The sequence below is a fragment of the Hemitrygon akajei genome, unplaced genomic scaffold, assembly GCF_048418815.1.
Source record: "Hemitrygon akajei unplaced genomic scaffold, sHemAka1.3 Scf000062, whole genome shotgun sequence".
Taxonomy (NCBI): Eukaryota; Metazoa; Chordata; class Chondrichthyes; order Myliobatiformes; family Dasyatidae; genus Hemitrygon; species Hemitrygon akajei.
Window position 1 is genome coordinate 3,288,803 of NW_027331948.1, and position 6,000 is coordinate 3,294,802.

The 6,000-nt window shown below is 44.2% G+C and overlaps 1 non-coding gene across 1 annotated transcript; it reads right to left on the reverse strand.

Annotated features, from left to right (window-relative positions):
• Positions 1-5,306: 5,306 nt before the first annotated feature.
• trnal-caa (transfer RNA leucine (anticodon CAA)) lies at positions 5,307-5,420 on the reverse strand. Its single transcript has 2 exons — positions 5,383-5,420; positions 5,307-5,341 (listed from the first exon to the last, which is right to left on the reverse strand). It is a non-coding gene; the product is annotated as a tRNA-Leu (tRNA).
• Between the last annotated feature and the right edge of the window lie 580 nt (positions 5,421-6,000).

Here is a 6,000-nt window from a genome sequence, read left to right on the forward strand (position 1 = left end):
AAGGAAGAGGAAGTGTTGGATCTTCTTAAAAACCACAAATCCCCAGGTCCGGACGAGATATACCCCAGGTTGCTGTGGCAAGTAAGAGAAGAGATCGCTGGAGCAGTAGCTATGATCTTTGAATCCTCTTTGGCTGCACGGGAGGTGCTGGAGGATTGGAAAACGGCTAATGTAGTTTCCTTGTCAAAAAAGGTAACAAGAGAAACCTGGTGAGACCTGGTATAGACCGGAGAGTCTTACGTCGGTGGTCTGCAAACTATTGGAAAGGATTCTTAAGGATAGGATCTACGAGCATTTGGAGAAGTACAGTCTACTCAAGGAGAGTCAACATAGCTTTATGAAGGGAAGATCGTGCCTCACGGGCCCAATTGAGTTTTTTGAAGAGGTAACAAAATAAATTGATGAGGGTAGGGCGGTAGATGTCGTCTACATCGATTTTAACAAGGCATTTGACAAGGTACCCCGCGAAAGACTCATCCAGAAAGTCATGAGGCATGGGATCCGTGGATCCTTGCTGTTTGGATAAAAAAATGGTTACTGGAGGAAAGCAGGGGTTAGTTGTGGAAGGAAAGTATTCTGCTGGAGGTCTGTGACTAGTGGAGTGCTGCAAGGATCAGTCCTGGGACCCCTGCTCTTTGTGATGTTTATAAATGACCTGGATGAAGACGCAGGAGGATGGGTGAGTAAGTTTGTGGATGACACGAAGATTGGAGGAGTTGTGGATGGAGCTGTAGGTTGTCGAAGGTTACAAGAGGGTATGTACAGGATGCAGAGTTGGCCAGAATAGTGGCAGATGGAGTTCAATCCGATTAAGTGTGCGGTGATGCATTTTAGAAGGACAAACCAGAAGGCTGAGTACAGGGTTAATGGTCAGTTATTTAAGAGTGTGTATGAACAGAGGGACATTGGCGTTCAAATCTATTCATCCCTCACGGTCGCTGCACAGATTAATAGAATAGTTAAGAAGGCCTATGGGATGCTCGGCTTCTTTAATAGGGGGATTGAGTTCAAGAGTAGAGAGGTCATGTTGCAACTCTACTAAACTTTGGTGAGACTACACTTAAGGTATTATTTTCCATTCTGGTCACCTCATTATAGGAGGATGTGGAAGCTATGGAGAGGGTGCAGCGGAGATTTACAGGGAAATTGCCTGGATTGGAAAACAAGTGTTATGAGGCATGGTTAGCAGAGCTGGAACATTTTTCTTTGGAGCATAGAAGGATGAGAGGGGTCTTTATAGAGGTCTACATGATTATGAGAGGCATAGATAAGGTGCTAGCCAGTACCTGTTTCCCAGGGCACGAATAGCAAACACCAGAGGGCAGACATACACAGTTAAGTTAAGGGAGAGACGTTTATGGGCGACATCAGGGGTAATTTTTTTTTACACAGAGGGTTGTGAGTGCCTGGAATGACTTGCCAGGGATTGTGGTGGAGGCTAAAACATTAGGGGTATTTAAGAGCCTCTTGCACAGGCAAATGAATGAAAGAGATATATGGCTTGGCTTAAAATCGAGTGCCGAAGGGTCTGTATTGTGCTGTCATATCCTGGTGTCTAGTGTCATTTACAATCGGTGTCCACGTACTTGCCATTGGTGCCTGTTATTACCCTTGGAATTCCGGGGCTTAGTACTGATAAGTGCCCATACAATGGCTACTTTTCGTTGAAGCTGGCATTTATGGAAGCAGATGTTGGGGTAACTGAGACTATGGAAACGGATGGAACTTTTTTTATTCTTGTGAGAAGGTTCCAAGGAGCAAGCAAAGAGAGAAGTAGAGAGAACTTTTTGAACACCTTGTCCATTCACCATCTGTTCAGAGCTGCTTTTGAGAAGGTGCAAGTTCCTGCTAAGTAGGATGATGAGCGGAAAGGGGGAACAGTGAGGTGCATCCTGTCTCAACCTGTCATGTAACATTCTGGGAGCAGCTAGAGCGACCGGAAACCCTAAATTTGCTGAAATGTTCGAGGAATGGAAATGGAGATTAACTGATAACGTGTTGGAACGTGAAGACGCCTTTTCCACTGGCAGTTCTGAGTTTGATTTCTTAAAGAGTACTTGCCACGGTATTAGAGCAACCGAGGGCATCCCTTTCCTAGAGAGGTCTCGCCGATTGGTTCCAGCGGGGGTTCCTGACATTCATCCGCAGCTGATGAAACAGAGGGAAGCTGAGTTTAGTCATGGAGCAGGAGCGCCTAAGACGCCGGGAGACCCGAGTGATAGACACGGGGAGAGACGGTCCAGTAGTCAGCTGGGTGACACGAGTGATAGATGTCCAGGGGGTGATTTGATGCGCGAACCATTCAATCTCCTGAATTCCCCTGAGTAGAGACCCAGAACCAGCACATGCTTCTCGCATGACAAAGCTTTCAACCCGGGAATAATTTTCTAAACCACCTCTGAACCGTCTCCAGTGACAACACAACCTGTCTCAGACAAGGGGCTCCAAACTGCTCACAGTACTCAAGGTAAGGCCTCATCAGTGCATTTTAAACCCTGAAAATTCCATCGCTGCATCCATACTCCATTCCTCTGGAAATGATCGCCAACATCGCATTGGCCTTCCTCACCACTTTCGCAACATGCATATTCACCTTCAGGGGAATGCTGGACGAATAACGTTGAGTCCTTTTGCACCTCAGATTTTCCAATTTTCTCTATGATCAGAAAATAGTCTTCCATTTTATTTCTTCTGCTCAAGTGTAGCACCATACATTTCGTGCCTGTGTTTTATGTCTGCCACTACTTTGCCCATTCTCCTCATCTTCCTCTGTCATTTTGTAGACTTTCTACTTACACCAGATTTCCTGCACCTCCACCTATCTTCATCTGGACCGCAAACCTGTCCGTATGATCGTCAATTCCAGCATCCAAGTCATTAACATATAAAATAAGAGTATTCATCCATCAGTTGTACTGTATCCTGCAGTTCTGTTACATATTATGCTACCTCAATTGCAACTCTCCACGTTTAATCTAATACGCTGATTTTGTCCAGATTTTATTTTTATAACTTTTGAAATCATATTTACTATCTGTATTAAGTATTTCAGCTTTACGTGAATAATTTCAAATCGTGCATATTCGATCCGCTGTCAATGTGTAATTCATCTGGTTGTCTCTGTGAGAGGTTAAATCTAAACAAACTCCAGTGAGCTTCATAGTCGCCCTGGATTATTGCGTAAAATAACAATTAATATTGCTATTATCATTATTCTTTCACTTGACTTTGCACAGATTGCTGTATTGTACACATTGAGTGTTTTGACCGTCCTGTTAGTGCGGCCCTTCATGGATTTTATTGTGTTTCTTGGATGCCCGCAGGAATGTCAATCCCATTGCTGCAAATGGTGATATATGTATATAGATATGCTGTGATGCAACATTTACTTTCTGCTTTGAACTTCGAACCAATTGGGCCGAAGGCTATTTTCCATGCTGTACGACTTAAAATATCTGCATTGCAACGGAAAATGAATATAATCCAGTCCGGAATGATCAATCCGATATTCCCAAATCCAGAAAGGTGTTCAACGCACGTTACTGATCTCCGCGGATTAAGAACGACTATGTAAAATGTCGTTTCAATATAGAAACCAACAACGTGTTTGAATGGCCCCAATGTCATTCTGTCCAAACAACAGCCACGGTTAAGAAGGTGACACAAACACTCTTCAACGAGGCCTCTTTCTCATCAAAATCTGCAGCCTGAATCCCATGTAACCCGTTGTTCTGCACTCTGTTGTGACTAAAACAAAATCTTTATCTTAATTGAGACTTTCTCATACTCCCAAACAGACTAGGCTTTGATCGCTGCAGTAAAATTACAGTGATTGCATTATAAATAACAGCACGTGAAAAACAGAGTATTTACCAGGAGTGGGGTTCGAACCCACGCGTTGGAGACCAGAACACTCGCGTTTACTAGGAAGTGACTTACTCGCCTTAAGTCTGGCGCCTCAGACCACTCGGCCACCCTGACAGCACCTGCACTACTGTCTCCACATGCCAGATAAACAGCTGTATTTCGGAATATTCTGAATGACTGCTTTGATGACAGGGTCTCAGATTGCCGAGCATGTGCGGAATCAGCGCGTACAGCATCACAGCACTGGAATTGTGCTGCACTCCGTTCAGGTCATCCTCCAGAGAAAGGATGACGCGGATTTGGAGAGTGTGCAGAAGAGCATCAGCAAGATGCTACCTGAATTAGACGGTTTGTGCAATAGCGAAAGTTTGGGCAAACTTGTTCTCTTTCTCTGGAGCATCAGAAGTGAGGGGGAATCTAATAGACGTTTCTTAGATTTTGAGGCATAGAGAATGGTAGAGTACGCAGAAGTTATCTCCATTCCAGGGTTTACATGTCTTTAAACGATCCTCTCTTAGGGCATACAATTCAACTAAGAGGGGATCGTTTTAAACAAGATATGCCAACACCCTACCACTCTATGTCGGCAAGACCAAGGACTGATTGTTGTCTTCAGCAGAGGGAAAACCAGAGGTCCTTGAGCCAGTTCTCCTTGGAGGATCAGAGGTGGGGCACGTCAGTAACTTTAAATTGTTGGTATAACTCTCTCCTCTGCTTTCTTAGGAGACTGCGGAGATTCAGCATGACATCAAAAACCTTGATGAGCTTCTATAGATGTGTCGTAGAGAGTATATTGTCTGTCTGCAACAAGACGTGGTACGGAAATACCGTACCTTTGAAGGAAAATCTTTAAGAAGTTAGTGAATTCGGCCCAGTCCATCACGGGAAATGCACTCCCAAACATTAAGCAGATCCACATAAAATGATGTAATCGGAAAACAGCATCCACCGTCAGAGGTCGTCACCATCCTGCCATGCTCTTTTTGCGCTGCTGTCATCGGGTAGATGGTACAAGAGCCTCAGGACACGCACCACCACGTTCAAGAACAGTTACTACCCATCAGCAATCAGACCTTTCATCAACAGGTGATAATGTACGCTCACATACCCATCCATTAAATAATCTGACAACCAATGATTTCACTTCAGAAACTTTTCTATATTGAATAGCTGAGTATGCCAGGAGGAGCTCAGCAGACCAGGCAGCATCTGTGGAAAAGCGTAAGCAGTCGGCGTTTCGGGACGAGATGCTTCACCGTGATTTTTTTTTCTGAATAAATCACTCACTCAGAATTCGGTGTACGGTGACCTGTTGCAATACGATGAACAGTGTCAAAAACATAATCTTATCCTCCAACAGTTTTTCTAATCCACCTCAAAAACACAGGGTTTGTTTGCAGAAATAACGTCGCCTCGATTGAATGCTTAAAGACAAATTTTGTCAGGAGTGGGATTCGAACCCACGACCCCAGATGGAGACCAGAACACTCCCGTTTGTCGGATGGATTTTCATTCCTTGAGTCTGGCGCCTTAGACCACTCGGCCACCCGGACAACTTTTGATGTGTGTTTGAGAACGGAATAAATGCCTGATTTGTAAGGAAAGTCATATCCACACAAACACATATATCATCCTGTCAATCGGAAATGAAAGCGAGAGTGTTACAGTTTGCTCAGATTAGGCAGTTTCTGTGGAGAGTGAAGCTGTAAAATATTACAATTCAAAGACTCGTGAGACGCGTCTCGGCAAGAATTTGGGAAGGACGTTTGTTGAGATGGATGAGAACGCTTGGAAGTCTCATCGCTTTCACATTTAGGGAAGCGGAGAAATAAACGTTTATAGACAGGACTGAATCTAAAAACTGGGTGGGAGTTGATCGCAACAATGTCAACAGAAACTGAACGCAGGAGGTTCAATTATACCCGGCAACGCTGCTTTACAGATGGATGTTGGTAAGTAGACTACAAGGCTCAGTAATCTCATGATTTTGGGATAAAGCGAAGATGTGACAAGGTTCACAAGGAAATGAGACATCGTGCGGAAAGGCCGATCGGTCTCTTGTGTCTGTTTCATCATTCCATCATGGATGAGTTATGACAGTCAGAATGTTGTTCAGGCTTGTCGGTCAATGGA